We start from the raw sequence: 21107 nt of genomic DNA, 5'->3' as shown, positions 1-21107 counted from the left end.
TGAAACTTGCGCCTTTTGACCTTTACAGGAGTACGCATCCTCCCCTTTACAGACAGAGCGTACAAGTACGCAGGTATTGTGAACTTGGGGTGCGTACACGCAGGTAAGGCTAAGAGAAACTGCGTACCCAGAGATATATAGATTTTTAAATACTTTCTCTCTTTCTTGGAGTTTGACATGGAGAGCAGAGGTATAAGACTTGCCAAGGAGGATAGTATGACAGTTGATAAAGCCATACTAAGTGCAAATAGTCATGGTGACAAATTTTAGTGTAACAGATTGCCCCCTAAAGTGCAAAGCCTGTAGTAGATAAGGGTTTCATATCATCTAGGAAGGGTGAAGTACTTTATCATTTCAAGGATTATCTTTTGGAGGGCCCAGTCGGAACCTGCAAGTATTCAACAAAAAATACATATATAAGATCATATCATCGCTGAGGTAGGCATTCCCATACTCAGATTGAAAACTTTAACTAACACACTATCTACTGCTCTAATACAGGAATATTTTGCAGTACATCATAATCATAGACTTTGTAGACACAGTATGGGCGCAGACATCTGTTTATGATTAGTCTACTGTATAATGAATACAAAACTCCTCGCAGCTTGGATGGTGGAAACTAGATCCAGGGTCCTCATTTCTACTTCCTGAAAAGGTACGATTCTATCCATGCGAATAAATGAGTTGATGTCGAACATGGTAGAAACCACTTGATTACCAATCAATGATGTAAACTGTTAACAAGCATGAGAGAGACCACCAGTGATGTCAATGGTTCTCAAAGTACCCAGTACAATCCATGAGATGTGAATGAATGAGTTGACGTCGAACATTTTACGGAATCCTTCGATCGAAAGTCAATGATGTAAACCATCGTCAAAGGCGAGAAACCTGCCATTGATGCATGCAGACTTCAAGTTACTGACGATTCCTAGGTCATCTTTCTATATAATGTGCTGATGTCGATAGAAAGCGACCCGTTGCAGGCAAGCCCACAACACGAAATCATAGATCAAGTTGAAGAAATGTAGCTGTAAGGACTGACTCAGGGATGGTGAAGATGGATGACGGGTATTTTTCAGATGAATGGTTTATATGCAGAGACCTCTTGAACACATAACGACACAACAGATGGCTTGGTGACATTTGACCCAAAGTTAATACCTGGCTGAAAACTTTCAATGTGGTTTGATCAACTGTGAGGCAAAGAATTTCCCAACCCAGGTGAATGCAAAGTGTCATGTTCAAGAGTGGTAATAAGGCTTCTTCTGAGACAAAGGATAACAAATAGGCTCATTTTTCTCTCTTTTCCCCCACCATTTCTGGCAAGTACCTCTTTATTTTTTACAAGCTTGAGGAGGATAACATATGCTTGATTATAAGCTCATCCTTTGGATGAGTGCAAATTAGTTTTGATTCGAACCCTAAGAAGGAGTGGTCCGTTCCTGTTTGTAATCGAACAGGTCCTTTACTGTGAAATTTTAACGAGTCCAGTATAGGAGAAACTCGACGTTTTTCAATTTTAGAGAGTCTGAAAAAACTTAAGAAGACTCCAGGTCGAACTTTTTCGTAAAGTTGTGTCTCCCAAGCCCGAAAAAGTATAAAATAATACTTGAGAGAACCTCTTGATCTTACGACCAAGGAGTACTTTCATGATTAGTGTCTTTGACCTGAAAAGTAAAAAGCGATCAAGGACACGTCGTTTTATTTCCAGTATCGAATTTGAAACGACAAAAATCCGGCAATCTTTTCGTGCTTTTACGGTCAGAAAAGGGCTATAAGAGGACCATCTTTTAATTCCATTTTAACGAGTGTAAAAGAAATGCTCGGCAATCTTTTCATATTTTAGGAGTCTGAAAAGGGCTTAAAAGATGACTCTGATGTTTTTGTATGTGATAAAATGAAAATTTTCCCTGAAAAGCCTTTTATCCTGCACAAAAACCAACACATTACTCATACCTGTTTAATATAGATAAAAATACTTTGAAAAATACCTTTTCATGGTGGAAAATAAACAAATTTAACATTCATTTACTCAAAAAACCTATAAAAAGGGCTTTTACCATTTCATTTTTACCATTTCAATGTCGAGGAGAGAAAAAGGGCTTTTGGCAAGAAACTTCCCGTGGTCGTTGCGGAGAATCCGACTGTCGAAACCGAACGCCGTCTCATCAGGTATTCTACAACATCCTCCCTTGCATTTCCATCCGTTTAGAATTTGTTTTTAGGCTTTAGATTTATTTTTTGGAGGCCTTGGGTGTTTCAAGGTCCGCTTTTCAGGGTACGCAGGTGCCCCATGGGTGACCTGTGTACCCTGACATTTTCTCCATTGGGAAAATGCTGGGCGTACGCAGCTTGCCTTAAGAGAAGGTGCGTACATATGCCCTGTCTCTAAAGGGCTGGCTGCGTACACCGGGGAGTGGATTTTTAAACTCCAAATTCTCCAAAATGAACCAAAAACTTTCATTTTTATGGACTCTAACAGATGTTTTATGGTGTGTAGATTGCCCACCATGCTTGATTGGCGCGAGAGGGAGCACGAAGATGTTGATTTGGCCGCGATTAATCATTAACCTTCCATTGATGCTTTGAAGGCATGCGGTCTTTACAAATACTGGGCCATACCTGGCATGAGGGCCCAGGTGCACTTTCTAGAGTGGCTGGTCGAAAGGTGGAACGTTCAGGATCAGTGCTTTTAAATTGGAGGGCACCAGCTCAAGATAGAGCCCTCTGATATTTACTTCCTCACTGGTTTGCCCAAGAGGGGCGAACAACTGACTCTGTCCGGGACTAGGCCGGGTGGCCAGTCCATTGCTAACCTCCGGCTAGAGTGGTGTAACAACCAAAACCAGGATAAGGGGATAGAAATCAAAAATATATCCCTACCTGAACTTATGGTAATTGCCTTTACAGTTACCAGACTTTGCGGCGCTACCACTTTTCACATTGCCACCGGGTCCCAAATGCGGATGGCGATTGACTGCTATCGGGGCACCATTTTCAACTGGTGCGATGTTGTGTTGGCCAATTTAAAGGGCCAACTGACTAGGGCAAAAAAGGGGCAACTGAAGACTTTTGGTTATGGGCCTTTAGTTGTGAGTTTTTCCCTAGAGAGGGTTCCGATGTTGATCCCGCAGCAGCTCACTGTTGAGGCTGAGCTTCACCGAGAACCTAAGTTGATGCGATGGGTTGCGGTGATGGCCTGTCATCCTGACGAGGGCACGGAGGTTGTCCGATTTAGACCGGAGTATTTTCATTGGCTAGAGAACCAGGTCTTCTCGATTCAGGATTTTCCGTATGCCGGAGTTGATTTTCGCGGAGATCTGGACATGATTCTTCCAGCGGGAGAACAGTGGGACGACACAGGTACTTCATTTTCCACAAGTTTTTAAATTATTTACTTTTTTGTTTTTATATCGTCTCAAAAGTGACAGTGACAATTTTCAAAATGCAGATGTAGGTCCACAACATCCGGCCAATCTCCGGCCTTTCGAGAGGAGAGTACCAGTTGCACCAGCACCGGACCCACAGGATGCGGCCGCAGAGACCTTAGCCGAGTTGGAACAGGACCTAGAGCGTCTTACGGCAGACATACCAGAGACGACTATAGACGATATTCCTATCAGACTTTAGCGCTATGTGGTCGCAGTCCCAAGACCTTTTAGGAGGTTCTTGTGTAGGGTAGCGTGTGCAGTGGTGTCGTATAGAGAGCACCACCAGTGATTGGCTAGTCACTTTTTGTAGACACATGTGACATTTTGGTTTTTTGTACTTATCATTTTTGCCGATCATAAGGTGTTTTTCAACCTATGATCGAAGACGATGTATATTTTGACACACTCCTATCTATATATATCATTATTACCGGCTTATCTTGTTAAACATGTGTGATGAAATGTTTTTTAAATTTACATGTATGATTATCGCAAATGTCTGTCTAACATTCGAGAAGCAATTGCATCTGCTAATGTATTTAACGACCTTGGAATATGCCGATATTCAATGTAATCAAATTCACGTTCCAAGAGGCGCACTCTAAAAAATAACCTTAATAACACTGGATTTCTAATGGCATAAACTCTATTAAGCTGTAATACAACGAGTTCAGAATCTAACCTCACTATCAAACTTCGAATCCCAAATGAAATGGATTTAGACAATAACTCAATCACTGCACTGTATTCTACAATGTTGTTTGTTGTTTGACCGAGGCTCACCCCATGCATAGAAACTAACTCGTTAGAGGGCGAATAGATAACCCAAGCTATGGAAGAGATATTCTGTGTACTACGACAAGCACCATCAGCGAATCCAATATACGTTTGGGGAGGCGTCGACATCTGCAATATCAAGAGTAAAACCAAGATAAGACAGAATAACGACGAAAAACACACTCTCTAAGCTAAGCACACTGTCTATACTAACAAACACACCAGCTAGAAAGAAAAACTAACCTAACTAAATCTCCATACCCATCATTTAAGCATAATACCTCTTTAGGTAAAGTATGTTTCTGGGCTTACCCAAAGAGTCCCCATCAAAATCTACCAGCTCATAGGCCCCTTTTGCTAGCTTTCGCTTGACAATGTAGGGCCCATGCCACATAGGAACGAATTTTCCAGCACCTAATTTATCGTTAGCTTGATCATATAATAGCACTAGGTCTCCTTCCGAAAAATTTCGAGGGGTCACGTTGCGATCATACTGAGCTTTCATCTGTTTTGCGTGAGTCTCGATTGCCAATGCAGCATCACGTTGAGTCTCATCTAATTGAGCTAAGTATAATAGATGATTCTCCTCTTTGGAAGTAGCTGGAAGTAATTCGACAGCCATTTGAAGTGACGGGATTTCGCATTCAATGGGCAACACTGCTTCCAAACCATAAACTAGTTGGAAAGGAGTGAACCCTCTTGATGTTTTCATTGAGGTTCGGTACGCCCAAAGCGCGGAAAATAAAATGTTGTGCCAATTTGACCGATGAATACCAATGATTCGTCGGATCATGATAACTAAAACTTTGTTGATAGACTCAACCAGGCCATTGGCTTGTTGATAACAAGGAGTCGAGCTATCGTGACGCAAACCAAGCTGGCCTGTAAGTTCTGTCATCATAACGTTTCGAAAATGGTGCCCATGGTCAGTGATTATTGCTTGTGGGACACCAAACCTAGCAATAATGTGATTGAATACGAAAATCGCAGCTGTCTTGCCATCTGCCTCGAATGTAGGCATCGCCTCGACCCACTTAGTAAAATAATCAACGCAAGGATGATATACGCATGCCCCCCGGCCGAGTGAGGGTTACATGTAATAAAATCGATACCCCATTTAGCAAAAGGACCAACGGAAATTATAGGGTGGAGAGGAGCAGGTGGTGCGCGCATCTTGCGATCAAACACTTGACAGTTGTGGCATTTCCGGACCGCAATAATACAGTCTTTAAACAAAGACGGCCAGAAGTAGCCAGCGCGCAATATATTTTGGGTTGTGGCATACCTAGACATATGACCGCCACACGCTCCAGAGTGACAGTCATTCAAAACCCTTTCAGCTTCCTCATGAGTTAAGCAACGACGAAAAACCAAGTCCGCCCCACGGCGATAAAGAGTATCTCCAATGATTTTGTACTGTTGGGACCGGAATCGAATTTTCCGACGTTCCAACTTTGAAACTTTGGGCCGAAAGGATTGGGTTTGAAGATAGACAATTATATCCCCATACCACGGATCTAAAGTGCTGATGAGAAACAAATATTCGTCCGCAAGGGGTTCCTCTTCCACAGTTTCCGTGTCAGCACGCGGGAAATCACACATCAATTCCGCAAAAACTAAAGATTTCTTAGACTTAGACTTTTCAAATTCCAAGTCGAACTCCTGCAGGATAACGATCCATTTAGAGTACTTGCCCCCTAGCAATTGTTTAGTCAAAATGTAGATCATAGGGTTGCAATCCGAAATGACTGTAGTTTTACGGAGAAGAATGTAGTGACGAAAACGTTGGACAGCTTGAACAGCTGCCAAGGCCAATTTCTCCACATGTGAATATTTGAGCTCAGTGGGATTTAACGTCTGACTAACATAATAGATCACATGTTCCGTTCCGAATTCATCTTCCTGGGCTAAGACCATTCTAATGGTGGAATGAGCGGCGGCGAGGTACAAAAAATAATCCTGGTTGTAGTTGGGAGGATGCAACAACGGTGCATGTGTCAACGCGTGCTTTAGCGCATCAAAAGATTTCTGAGCTATCTCATCCCAAGAGAATTGAGCATTTTGTTTCAACAACCGGCTAAAACCCTTGGTAATCTTGGCGTAGTTAGGAATGAATCAGCGTAAAAAGTTTGCTTTCCCCTGCAAACTTTGGAGTTGGCGCAGACTCGAAGGAGGAGGCAATTTGATGATAACTTCTACCTTCGAGGGATCGACGCGAATGCCAGCTTTTGAAACTACAAATCCCAACAATCGTCCCACTTCTATGCAGAAAACACATTTGTGTGGGTTCAACCGTATACGATAATGCCTACACCTCATAAAAATTGCTCATAAATGGACAAGGTGATCAGCTCGATGTAAGGAGTGAGCGGGCAAATCATCGAGATACGGTTGCACAATGTGCTTGATGTCATGAAATGCATAAGACATCGCCCTTTGAAAAGTGGCTCCGGCATTCTTAAGCCCAAAAGGTAATTTGCAATAAGCAAATGTCCCCCATGGACAAATGAAAGTCGTTTTTGGTTGATCGGCAGGTAGAATATTGATTTGGTTGTAACCGGAAAGACTGTCCATAAAGGAAAATATTTCACTGCCGGCACAATCATCAATTATTTGATCGATATAGGGCATTGGATAGTTGTCCTTGGGACAAGCACGATTGATATCCCTATAGTCGATACATATTCTTATTGTTCCCTATTTTTTGTTAACTGGAACAATATTCGATACCCAATCTGTTAACGGGATCGGATAAATGAAACCTGCTTTCAACAGCTTCTCAACTTCTGCTTTAATCGCAGCCGCTTTTCGTGGGTGAATCTGACGCGAACGTTGCCGGACGGGTTTAGCGTCCAGGTAAGTCATAGCATAAGACCAACTTCGACCCAAAAGAAGGTTGTAGTCTAGAGGGGCATCAACCACCTCCACATCTAGACTAACGATTTTTCCTTCAACCCCTATAGGCAAATCCTGTAGAATGCCAAACGGATGGAACCCACGGCCATCAAAGGCCTTAAGAATTGTCGGGGATTGATTTAGTGAAGGAGAACCAAGCGATCTCCAGAACTGTATCGACATAATACACATGGAAGCTCCCTCATCAATTACAGTCCGATGAATAGGCCTGTTTTTGACTATCACTGGGATCTGGAAAGCCATCTGATGAGGTAAATGCGGTGTACTATTTTCTAGATTATTAGGTTCGGGTACTGAACATCAACAGCTCCTATAGTTGACAAAAGTAATTTTCGCTGTGCTGGGCATGATTGCAGCACTTCTAAAGCCGGCATTGCTGAGGGTGAAACAGCTAAATCCTCAACAATGTTGTAATTCTGGGCTGCTCTCGCATGTGGATTGAAAGCAGACCTTCGAAGTACACCCTTGGCGGGCGGTTTTATTACTAAGTCAGGGTTAGGTTTCTCTATCTGTAGTGGATCGGAACCGGGAGCTGAGGTTGATGGATTTGAATGAGAAGATTCTGCTTCTTTCGATCCATCAACAGGACTTTTACTACCATAATCTTGCGATCGAGTCGCAATCCTTACATGAGACATCATCAATATGGGTTCTTCAGTGGCACCCAAGGAAGAACCTATCATCTTACTCTCCTGCTTTGGAAATGGATATTTCAAAACGGCAGGAGTTGAGGAACCTTTGACGATTTTCACAACCTCGGCCCGATGAGGGAAATCTCTTGTAAAATGATCCTCTTCACAAATAAGACAAGGATATTGAGGTTTGCGCTTTTCGTCATTGGTTTCTGACTTTTCTGTTTTCTCCTTTGGAGTCTTGTCTGCTTTACTCTTCTTCTTACCTTTCTTCTTTCCACCGTTTTTTGATTTAGCTGTAGATGACTCTACAACGTGAATATCAGCGGAAATTTCAGGAGAAGATTCTCCTGTCGGGGAATCTGGTAAGGTTATAATGGGCGAAGAATTCTTTGAAGACTTCTTCTTGCTTTTAGTATTTACCGTACCAATCATGCCATCAGCAGCATGAGATCCCAAAGGAGCAGCAGCGATTTGATTTGACTTTGGAAGATCTGGGATCTTTTCGTGTAACGTACCTGACTGAGTGTAAACTAAGTCAAGGTACTGCGCTTGAGCAATTACTTGCTCCTCAGTAACTACTCCGGCCTTAGCTACATCTTCAGTAATCTTCGGTAATAATGATTTAACAAACCATTCAGCTAAGATTTGGTCCGGGATAAAAACTTTCACTAATCACCGTCGACGTCTCCATTCATGTATATGATCGGAAATATAAGTGGACGTCGACTATTTTAGTGAAGTTAGTAGCTCCGTGCCATTATCATATCTGATCGGCAACTGAAAATGAGTTAGGAACAAGGTAGCTAACTGACTAAAATTGTAAAAAGAGGCTCGTGGTAACTCAATGTACCACTTGGCCGCGAGACCAATGAGCGTACGCTGGAAAAGATGTAAGCGGATCGAATCATCCGAGATGGAATTTGAAGCACACCAGAGGTGGTAAGTCATCACATGATTTGACGGATCCTCTCCAGACTTACCTTCGAACTTGGGTATATCACTGGGCAACTTATTTGGCATTGGCGGCCAGAACGAAAGATAATTTATTGGATCGTTCGTTAGGCGCGACAAGTCCGGTAAATCCAAAGTTGCGATAAACGGTAACTGCCGATTAGGATCCCTAAAACTCTGGGTCACAAGACCAGTCCCAGGAGGAGGATATCCAGGATAACTTGGAATAGGAATCGCATTCGGGATATTATATCCTCCTGGAAAACCAGGATTAACCGGACCGTACTAGGGTTGCTGAGGTTGTTGATAAGTGTACCCAGGATATGGTTGATACTGGTAAACCGACTGTTGGACAGTAGGCCCGTATTGGTACTGGCCCTGGTACGGTTGATAAGCGAATTGTGGTTGACTAGTGACAACCGTACTTAAACCAGGTTGTCCTACAGGCATCTGAACCGTAGTTTGAATCGTAGATCCAGACAATGGTAAAGATGTCTGAGGAGTAGTTGCAAAGACAGTAGAAACCGGAGCTGTCGATACTCCAGAAGCAAGTGTGGTGGAAGGAACAGATGTTGCGGTAGTTGCAGCAGTCGTTTGAGATGGAGTACTAGGTGCAATTGGCGACTGAGTAACTACCGAAGGTACAGAAGTTTGAACATTAGACTGGATTGGTTGCTGGGATGAACCAGCAACTAAGGGTTGTCCAACTTGAGATGACAACTGTACGCTTGGCTGCAATATCTGTTGAACTTGTGATGGATCCCACACTATGTTCATTCCAGGGTATTGACCCATGACAGGTTGAGGATATTGAGATCCATAACCAGATTGAGGGTAGGATTGATAATTGAAATGTACATTTCCCGTACCTTGAACATAAGATTGACCTTGAGGTGGTTGATAACCTCGACTCGAGTATTGACCTTGAGGTTGATACCCTTGAGGTAAATACTAATACTGGGGTTGACCTTGAGCTATAAATTGATACTGAGGTTGACCTTGGGGTACATATTGAGGCTGGGGTTGACCTTGAGGAATGTATTGTAGTATGGGTACATACTGTCTTTGACGTTGCCCCCCAGACGCAATTTGTGTACCTTGAGGTTGCCCCCCAGGCGTTAATTGAGGCTGCCCCCCAAGCGGTAATTGGCCACCTTGAGGTTGAGAACCGGGAAGTGAACCTGACATCATGTAAATGTCTCCTGCACCCAACGGTTTATTACCATTGTTTCCAGCTAATAACCCATGTTCAATGGGTTGAGGAGATGCTCCCGCAAAAGTACCAGAAAGTGACTGATACCCGGAGGGAACAGAAGGACCGTCGTACAAGAAAGATTCAGGAGATTGAGTGAACACGGACGACTGACTGACATATTTACAAGAGTATAAATACCTCCAGGTGGAAAAGGAGTATGAGGTGGAGAAAAAATTATCCCTGAGTTGTCTAAATAATTGGTTAACGAAAGGTACGAAGTAGTACTTCTAGGAGGACTGTAAAAGATGGATTCACGCTCCCTTAGATCAATGGTAGGTTGATCTTCAAGGATAGAAATGCCAAATTCTTCCTCTGGAGCAAGTTCTTCAATAGCTATCAAACCAGCAGGAAGATTTTCAATGATAACTCTTTCTGCCCTAGGTGAATCAGGTGCACTAGAAGTTGGAGTAACAGGTTCAGATATTTCAGGTTCTTTGCCTATATCACTAGTAGATGAAAAACTACCAGCAAGATCAGAAACTGCAATAGCTTCGGGATTATAACCTGTTTCTAGACCTTAGTAATCTGGATGGACTACCAACGACGATTCTCCTTCTTCAGGTGAACCTACTTTACTGCCACTAGGAGTTACAAGGACTTTCAAACCTTCGTAATGACCCGGAACCTCTTCAGGAGGTTCGCCCCGAAGTCTACGGGACTTCCTCAACAAATCGGCCATGGTAACAATCTCAGGAGACTGGCCCCGAAGTCTACAGGACTGTCTCGGTAATTCAGCCACAGTTAAAAACTTTTGACTACTACACACGCAAACAAAGTAAAATCTCAAAGAAAACCACCTAAAGTCTCTAAAGAACCAAACAAATTTGAATCACATGCCTAAAGAATCTAGGGCATCAAACCATACACAAACAGTAGCCTTTCGGACCGAAAACACTAGTTGGAGATGAAACCCAACATCGCCGAATTCAGTACAGAAGTGGTGGGCGGAACAGTTACCCCGACAACCTGCTTAATGATTAGACCGGCACAAGTTCCTCCACTTTAACCGTCTCGAGTGAAGTGAACCCCCCAGAAAATCCAAGTGAGTCTAGCTGACATCTGCTCCAGGTACAGTGGGATCTTCCCTCCACCGTCACCTTGGTAGAATCCTAAAGATAATGGTCACTAAGGTTACCAACAGCAACAAATATACCTGGGGGAACAGTCTACGACCCGATAGCATGCAAGGGCAGAGTAACAAGCTCAATCCCCTTGCCGGCTCCTTGACAATAATCCAAGGTTTACCGACAAGTGACCCCAGGCTCCTCGACAATAATCCGAGGTTTACCGTTTGTAGTACGTGCGTATCTGGCGTCTTTCCCAATGAAGGAGGATTGATCCCCTCACTGGTTCGGACACGGTCTCGTGCTTCTCCTTTAAGAGGAGCTTTCCCAGAGTACAAATGAAACAGTTGGATTTATCCTACCATAAGATGAGCTACTTGTTTGGTTTTACTGTCTTAGAGAGTTAATTACTCTCCTACTCCAAGACACTAGCCTGATCTATATTGGTGTTTCAGAGCCCTAGTAAATAAAAAGTTACTAAGTTGATTTTACTTTAAGCGTTAATTTTTATGGCTTTTCTTTAAGACAAAAGGTAGTGGAGATGAAACTGATGGTGTGTAGACTCGGCCGAAATCCACTAAAAAGATGCACTTAGGATGATTTATACTAATTTTCTTTTTCAATTAATTCCCTAGCTAAGAGAGTTGGAGAATGCAAAATTGATATAAAAACAACTTTCTTGGCAATGAAAATCAAAGAAACAAACTCTTTATCTTTTCCAAAGCATACAACACATGACCACTAATTACTTCACGAAAATTCCTTTTCCTTTCAAAGACTCAAATGCTACCAAAGCAAACTTTCCTTCAAAAGATATTTTTTGTATTTTTTCCTAATTAATAAAGCATGTAAAACTTACTTTAACAGAAATCAAAGTTAAAAAAAACTATGGCAATCAAATCAACTCAATTTCACTCAAAAGCAAATCTAAGAAAAATGCACCTAAAACTAAATCTAACGAGGCAAAAGCCTACTAAAGATGATTCCCGGATGTTTTACTCAGTCAAAATGTAATTAAGGACTAGTTAATGCAGAACCAAAAACCAGTCAAAAACAAAAATCAAAATCTTTTGTTCTTTTTCAAAAGAATAAAATTCAAAGTTCAATCAACAAACTTTTTCGAGATTTGGCAAAGAGAGAACACAAAGGTAGGTTTCTCACAAGGGTGGATTCTATGAAAGGCCCAAATCCTAAGAGGACTGAACAAAACCAGGGAGATCCAAAGTTTGACAACCTCTAAATCCAAAGTCACTACAGGACCAGTGCAAAAATCAAACCCTAGGGCAAAGTCTCTATGAATTTCACTAAAACTCTCGACACTGACGAAACAAGCTTAGGTGAAGATTGATGGAAGAAAACTAGTGGATCTGGGCAGAAAAAACAAATTAAAACCAAAATCTAAAAGGCAAAAAGAAGAAAATTGAAATTTTCTTAATTTTGACAAGGTACGCAGGCGACCTGTTTGCACAGGTGCGTGTACGCTCTGTGCACAAAGCTGCAGTGCGTACAGGTATGCAATGTGCTCAACGCAGAGGCTGCGTACTTCTAGCAAAACAAAGAAAAACTAAAATGTAATTTAACCCTAAGCTAGCCCACCCAAAAACACAGTCAGATAGCCAAAAACCAGAAAACAAACGACTTTTCTCAGATCAAAATTTCATACAAAGGAAAAAACATTCACATCAATGGATTCCCCAGCGGAGTCGCCATTTTGTCATGCGGAAAGAGTTGATAATGCGGAAAAAACCAACCTCCCTAGAAGCAAAGGCTTTCTAGTGACAAACAAGACAAATAAACACTACCTTTCTCTAAACATGCACTTAGAATACAAGTAATCAGGTGATTTTAACATACCTTTAGTCCAACGCTTTGTAGTAGTCCAGTCTCGCCGATCCGGATGAGCTCCTCCTTCTCTTCAAAACCTACATTCACTAACAAGCCAAAACATTAAATAGCACCTGATAAACTCATAAAATAATACATATCCATCATACAGACCAAGGAGTATATGAAACAAATCATGAATAACAATCTGTTGAGAAAAATGAGTTCATTTGTATTAAGTGGAAACAAAAGAAACCATTACAACCTGAGCCTTGGTGTTGTGCAGGTCCCTCCTAGGGTCTAGCAAGAGTTTTCCTTTACTTTGATCGGCTCACCCACTCTCTAATAAGGCTAGGAAAGGATGGGAATCTCTCCTCTCAAGCTTTACAAGGGAGTCCTAATTCCAGCAGCATCTACCCTTAGGAATGTTCAGCTTTCAACCTCTCCTCCCTTTGGCCCAATGCCTCTATTTATAGTGCTCTAGAGGAAGTTATTCAGGTCCACCATCAATGGGATAAGCCCCTCTTTGGATGGGATAGCTCCCCTCTTGATGGGATAAGTTCCTCTTTCACAGGGATACATGAACCATTTGGAGGCGCTCCATACACGTCAAACAAGCTTCTAGAATGCTCTAGAAATGACCACAAGTAACTTTTTTGGAGTGAAACTTGCACCTTTTCACCTTTACATGAGTACGCACCCTCCCCTTTACAGACAGAGCGTACAAGTACGCAGGTATTGTGAACTTGGGGTGCGTACACGCAGGTAAGGCTAAGAGAAACTGCGTACCCAGAGATATATAGATTTTTAAAGACTTTCTCTCTTTCTTGGAGTTTGACATGGAGAGCAAAGGTATAAGACTTGCCAAGGAGGATAGTATGACAGTTGATGAAGCCATACTAACTGCAAATAGTCATGGTGACAAATTTTAGTGTAACATAGGTAAATCGTCAAGGTAAGGTTAAACAATGTGCTTGATGTCATGGAAGGCATAGTTCATTTCCCTCTAAAATGTAGCCGCTACATTCTTCAAACCGAATGGAGTTTCCTATACGTGAATGTGCCCCATGGACAACTAAAAGTAGTTTTAGATTGGTCCTATGGGCAGGTATTGATTTGATTGTAGCTGGAAAAACCATCCATAAATGAGAATATTTCGCATCTAGCACATTCATCAATAATCTGGTCGATAAAAGGAGTAGAATAATTGTCCTTTGGACATGCTTGATTTACATCCCTATAATCCATGCACACTCGAATTGTCCCTTGTTTCTTCATGATAGGAACAATGTTGGAAACCCAGTCAGTAAGAGGTATAGGGTAAATGAAACCAACATGAAAAAGCTTTTCAACTTCTGCTTTAATGGCAGTGACTTTCTTTCGATGAATAGATCAAAGTCATCATCGCACTGGTTTGACATCAGGGTACATTTTGATTTTGGGTTCAACAATACTAGAGTCAATGTCTGGCATCTCCTTGTATGACCATGTAAATATATCTCTAAATTCACGAAAGTGAGTATGGTAATTATCAAGTTATGATGGAGAACATGATTTACTGACATGAATGTTTTCTACAACATTATGCTTGGTCGAAATATCAATAGAAATTGTTTCTTCAATATTTGACATGTTTCACTCGGAGTCTATTATGTATATGAAAAACGATTTCGAAAGGAAATCAACAACTGAAGGGTGGTTTAGTTCATTTGAATAATCTTCGTTGTCATCTGGAACATGGGAACCATGATGATAATCTTCCCAAGGTTCTTCTCCTATCATCATTGGTTAGATGATTCCTTCATCTGTAGAATGTATACGTGAAAAAAGGATCTAAAGAAGTATTGTGTTATAACGAACGGTCTACCCATACAATTGGTGAAAGTGGATTTGGGTTTGCTACACAAGCCAGAAAAATTGATTGTTATGCAAGCTTAATGGGGCTTAGCAGCATAACCTTAGTATTACTATCAACTTTAGAATTGTTGGTAATCCTCCCTAAATCAGATGAGGTGGAGGAAATCATGTTGCAAGTCTCTACTTCTACAACTTCTTCCAAATTAGATGGTGACAATAGCGCAAAAGTACCCATTAGGGAAGGATATTTAAAGAGACCTACACCAACACGTTGAAGTGACAGTGGGGGTCTGTGTACCAACGAAATGCTTCCCGTAGCCTGAGAACTCAATGCAAAGAAAGAAAGCTGATTGATAACTGTGATTCCACCCTTATGAGGGAATGCAATAGTACAAAAGTACATGGAAACCACAGCAGCCATACCATATACCCATGGCCTTCCCAGTAAAATGTTGTAGTTAAGGGGTCCGTCAAGTACCTCAAACTCAACAGTAACTGTCTCCCCCCCCCTAGTTCAATTTGCAGGTTACTCAAAATCCAACAAGGAGTATATGTTCATCCATCAAAAGCTTTTAACGTGGTTAGTGATCATGACAATGGTGGTGAACCAAGTGTTTTCCAGCAGCTTATTGACATAATGCAAGTAGATTCCCCCTCATAAATAATAGTTTAGTGAACATTCTTATTGAGAGATTTTAGTTGTATTAGGAAAGCTAATTGCGCCAGTAACTGTGGTGTATATCCTGCATGTTTAAAAACCACAATATTGGAATCCGTAGGGTCTATTCCACCAATTTCTGACAGTAAAGCTTACTTCTGGGTGGGATAATTTTTTAACACCTCGAGTGTCGACATAGCAGAAGGTGAATGAGTAAGATCTTCCACTATGTTATAGTTTTGAGCTTCTCGAGCCTAAGGATTAAATGTCGATTTATGTACAACTCCCTTTGGTGGTTTTATTGTCAATTCTGGTGCAATAGGTGGTGGAATATTTTCTGATGAAGTCGAAATCAAAGGATTAGGTGGATTAGTGGCCTGATTATTTGATGATGATGGTGGATTTCCGTAATATTTATTTCTCGTTGACACCAAAACTTTGTTTTGTGGCTTTTTTATGGATAACATAAGTACTTATGATGTGAAAGCATGGTCTGTCACAACCAAATGTGTCTTCAGGTTTGGATATGGATCGGTCAACACTACAGATGTGTTAGAAGTCTTTAAAATTTTAGAGACTTCTGAGCGGTGTGGATAATCTCTTGTAAAATTCTTGTCATTACAAATTAGACATGGATAACGAGGTTTCCTTGCCGAAGTAGAGGAATTAGATGATTTCTCTTGAGGGGAATTATCTTGTTTCTTCTTTTTTCCCCTTCTTCTTGCCTCTTGGTTGCTTTTGATTTTTTCCTTTATCAAATGACATGGCATTGACTTCGGAAGCAAGAGTGTTTTCTAATGCATTGGTAGTTTGATTGGTAATGGAAAGAGTTTGACCAGATGGTCTTCCTACCATTTGCAGGCTCGAAGAACCGATCACACCTTCCCTAGCATGAGAGTCCTTACTCAATTTTGGAGGAGGAGAAATAGTGAAAGCTAGTCGGAGTGCATTGTGAATCTTGTCATAGAGCATGCTGGATTGTGTATAGATCAAATCCAAATATTGGGCACGAGCAATTACTTGCTCTTCTGTGACAACTCCACCTTTCACCACATCCTTGGTAATTGATGGCAATAAGGATTTTATGAGCCACTCAGCCAAAAGCTGATCAAGAACATATATCTTAACCATTCGACGACGACACCACAACTCATGAATATGATCTGATATATGAGTAGCAGTAGTCTATTTAAAGTTGGTTAGGAGTTCCATTCGAGTCTCGTATTTGATAGGTAACTGGAAATGGGTCAAGGATGTGGTGGCTAAAGTTGTAAAGTTGTCAAAAGAAGCTCGTGGTAACTCAATGTACCACTTCACAGCCCGACTAGTAAGCATTCTTTGGAAAAGATGGAGTCTAACCGAGTCATCATTTAAGGAGTTTGATGAACAACACAAATGAAAGGTCATGACATGATTTGATGGGTCTTCTTCGGGATTTCCATTTAATTTCGGAATGTCATAAGGTAACTTATGCAAAATTACGGGCCACGAAGGTGCATATAAGATTGGATCATTAGTGAGCTGATTTAAATCTAGTAATTCTAGAGTTGCTACAAACAACAACTGTCGATTCAAGTCAGGTTGAGCATACCCAGGGTATGATGGAATTCCATGAGCAATAGTTCTTTGCATACCAACATAGGGCATCTGTATTTGGTAACCTTCATAAGGTGGCTATTGATAACCAGGTTGAATTTTCATTTGTCCATAACCAGGAAAGCCTTGTTGATCAGGACCTTGGTAAGCTTGATATTCTCCAAAACTAGGTTGAGCCTGTTGGGCAGGTCCAAATTGCGGTTGGAATTGCTGGAATTGAGGCTATTGAAATTGGGGCTGCCATAGTTGTTGAATAAACTTTTTTTGTTTTTGGTACAAACTTTTCTTGATTTAACAGTTGTTGTTTTCCAGCAATGAAAGGTTGGCTAGGTTGTGAATAAACTATACTAGTGTAAGCCTGAGTCACTTCGAATAAAGGTATACTAAGCTAAGATTGTTGGATCCCATACACAAGTGGTTGTTTTATAACATCTTGAGAAACTTGAACCTCTTGACCTAAAACTTGTGGTTGCAAGATAGAAGGACCAGTTTGTACAAGTTGAGATACAACTGTTTGAACTTGTGACTGCAGTAAATGGTAACAACATGTGTAGTAAGAATAGTTGACATAGTTTGCATTGGTTGTGTTTGACAAACTCGAATTTCAGGTTGACCTGAATACTGCGGGATACTACCATATGATGGTCCTTCATGATAGGGAGGATAAGGTGAATAAGCATATTGCTCTCCATATGGCAACAATCCAGTATGTAATGGATACATAGGTCATTGTTAACTAGATTGCCCAGTTTGATATTGATATCCAGGATTTAAGACTTCTGTGGTTTATATCTTCTAACTTAGTAACCTGAGAACCCACAGTAAAAACCATTTTTCGTCAACGGTTCAAATCCCAACGGGGATCCTAATTCAAGCTCTTCTTCTATCTACATTCATGAAGTCCTAATGATGGATCCCCGTTGGGATTTGAAACGTTGACGAAAAATGGTTTTCACTGTGGGTTCTCCGGTTACTAAGTTATTGATATCTAGGGTCAAACTATTGACTTCTCATTAAAGAAGAACCAGGTAGAATTATGGTTGAGGACGTGGGTGATGACCATGGTGTAGAAGCAACCCTTGAGTGGGTTCCAGATAAATATTGGTAACTAATTGGGACAGAAAATTCACCATATAGGTTCGACTCAGGTATAGTAGAAAATATCGAAGAGGTTACAACAAAATATTCTACCCTGGCTGCATTAGATGATATAGTCTGAGATGTTGACAGTTGTTCAACAATAGTTAACTGACCCAAAAGTTGTCTTAAAGAATCGACGAATACTGTAAAAGAAGCAGGATCAAAAGGAGCAGTAAAATGAGTAGTATGAGGGTAAAGATAAAGCCTAGTTGCAAAATGGAATGGGGTTCGAGGTGTATAATCTTCTTCCAATTCTTCCTCGATAACAATTAAACCAGGTGGAAGAACTTCACCTTTTGGTGCGTAATAGACTTCTGGTGTTGACAAAGTGGAAGTTTCAATAGTTACTGATGTGTGAGGGGTAATTGTCTGATTGTCCTTCGATAAAGTAACAACTTTTGAATGTTCAAATTTGAAGTCCAGATGTTCTGGTAAAACAACACAAGTTTTAGGGAGAGGTTCTTGAACAACTTTCGGTTCATATGTAACTTTTGTTTGAACTATGATAGGTTCTAGATTAACTTCTGGTTGAACTGATTCAAGTTCAGAAGTAATTTCTTGTTGAGTAACTTCAAGTTGAGGATCAACTTGTTGTTGAACAACCTCGATTACTATTTCACTAGGATCAGTGATAATGTCCTCAAGTAATTGTGAAACTTCTTCTTCAGAAACGGATGTACCAGAAATAGTTGGAGTAACTAGAGTCTCAGTACTTACCGAAATGGATGATTTAGGTAATTCAGATGAAGAACTAGGAGTTCTTGATGTACTTGACTCAGTTAATATAGACCACTTTGATCGAATAGGTGTAGCTTTGGGAGGCAAAGGCAGTTGACTCGTTGTTCTCCGTGAAAGATGGGGTAAGGGTTGATGTTCCTCCATGATTGCTGATTAATTTTATTATCAAAAAAGAAGTAAACAAAAAGGGGTAAGCTAGGAAAAAGGTTTACCAAGCAACTGTGAACTGCAGAATACCTCTCGGCGAACCAAGAAGTATAGGCAGGCAATCTCCCCAAATGTTCCGTTCGGTGTATCATAGTGTATAAGGTGGCTGACTCGGTTACCTAAGGATGGATAGCAACCTAGTGTTGTCCTCCCATATATACCCTAACGTACGTGGAGGCCCAATACATATAAGCATTGTCTAATGCAAAACCATGCACTGAGAGCATTCCCATATACTTTACGTACTGTAACACCACTTGATATACCCGAAGGTACTTGGATGAGCTATGATATACTCACATACATGGAATGAGGTATCACATTCGGGATGTATTGCATACAAGTTAGTGACAACTGCTTTGTTTTATGACGCTAGAACATGTCTCTAGCCTAGAACCACTAAATGTTTTTCGTTAATGACAATTCTCCATTAGGTAAATTGATGTTAATTTTAAGTTGATCTTGCTTACGAATTTTCCTTTCAAGTTCACCACGTGATGTATTATGAAATTCCTAGGAATGAAACTATTATGATAAGCATTCTTTCCATTCAATTTAACAATGAAAATCCAAGCTACTAGGGATAGAGTAATCAGATTTCTTTCGATCAAAGAGAAAAGAGCACAATCTAATGAAATTTCCCTACACTATTCCTATGAGCATGCACAAACTTTTTCAATGCAACATGTGTGTATTTCTTTTCAATTCCTTAATGTGAATGTAAACAAGAAGGAAAGTTATGCACATATAATCAATCAATCTTTAACAAGAACGAAGACTTTACGACAATTCTGTTTCGAAGGAAAAGAAGACTTTTACGACTCATTATTTTGAACAGATATTAATGCACTATATTCTAACTTTGACTATGGATCGATAATGAAAAATAAAATATTTAAGAAACATTAATCAATTAAGTCAAAGTACAACTAGAAAAGGAGATAGAATCTTGTTCTTCGAGACATGACATTCATTGATCAATCAACAAGCAAACAAATAGAGAAAAGTTGGCAAAAACTCATTCCAAAGGTGGAAAATTGACCCTAGGAGGATCCGCGCAACCCTGAATGGGATACGATGCACTTCAGAGCACTATCCCTAAGCTAAGGGTGTTCTGTAGTGCACTGTGTCCCTCACAAGCCTGAGCTAGTGAGAGTGAGCCATTTGAAAAGGAAATTTGACACAGTTTTGACCAAAAATTCAATGCAAAAGAGCTAAAATACAATCAATGAACACAAGTAGGGTCTGCAAGAATGTCCTAGGAGGTGTATAAGCTACTAGGAAATATGATCTTCCCTAGTATGCTCACAATTTTTTTTTGGAGAATTTGGTATCTATAGATAAATACTAATTCCCTAGGTAAGTAGCCATATCTAGGACAATAGTTTAAAGCACTTTAGCCTTTTCCTATAAGCAATAGATAAGACAAAGAATATGAGAAGACTTACTTGTAGTTCCACTTTCCTCTTGTCTCCTTTCTATGGATCATGTCACTCCTTCCCGTACTTAACACGCTTGAGAAGTACCTATAAACACAAACAGAAGACAAAGAACCAATCAAAGAAAAAGATCTATTGAATACAAGTAAATGGAATCAGATACATTTCACACATATAAGCATCATATGACAATACACACATATGGGAGAAAGGTTCAAATACTTTATTGAATAGAAGAATGAATTAAAACCATTGTGTCTGATTCAAAGTCATTCCTACAGCTTGGATCCTATCCACATCACATCAAAAGCATGACAAACTTGTAGCATTACAATACTTGCTTCAAAGCCAATTCTCATAGCAACATTATATCCTTACAATTCAACATAGACCAGCCCCTAATCACTTAGATGAGTGGTCAATTTATAGGGAGATGAAGGAGGTTTGGTCATAAATGGTGGTATTGAATGGCCTTCCATACTTAGAATTAGTTCCATGAAGGAAGGGATGATAGGATAGGATGCATCTTAACTCATTCCTCATCCATTTTCAAGCTCATAGGAGTTGATAAGTGAGGGAACCTTCTAGATGAATCCAAAAGATAAGAATATTC

The sequence above is a fragment of the Pinus tabuliformis genome, chromosome 7, assembly GCF_031772625.1.
Source record: "Pinus tabuliformis cultivar Carrire ecotype Pingquan chromosome 7, CPIR1, whole genome shotgun sequence".
In the NCBI taxonomy this organism is placed as follows: Eukaryota; Viridiplantae; Streptophyta; class Pinopsida; order Pinales; family Pinaceae; genus Pinus; species Pinus tabuliformis.
The sequence above is the reverse complement of the archived record's forward strand: the minus strand, read 5'-3'. Positions refer to the sequence as shown.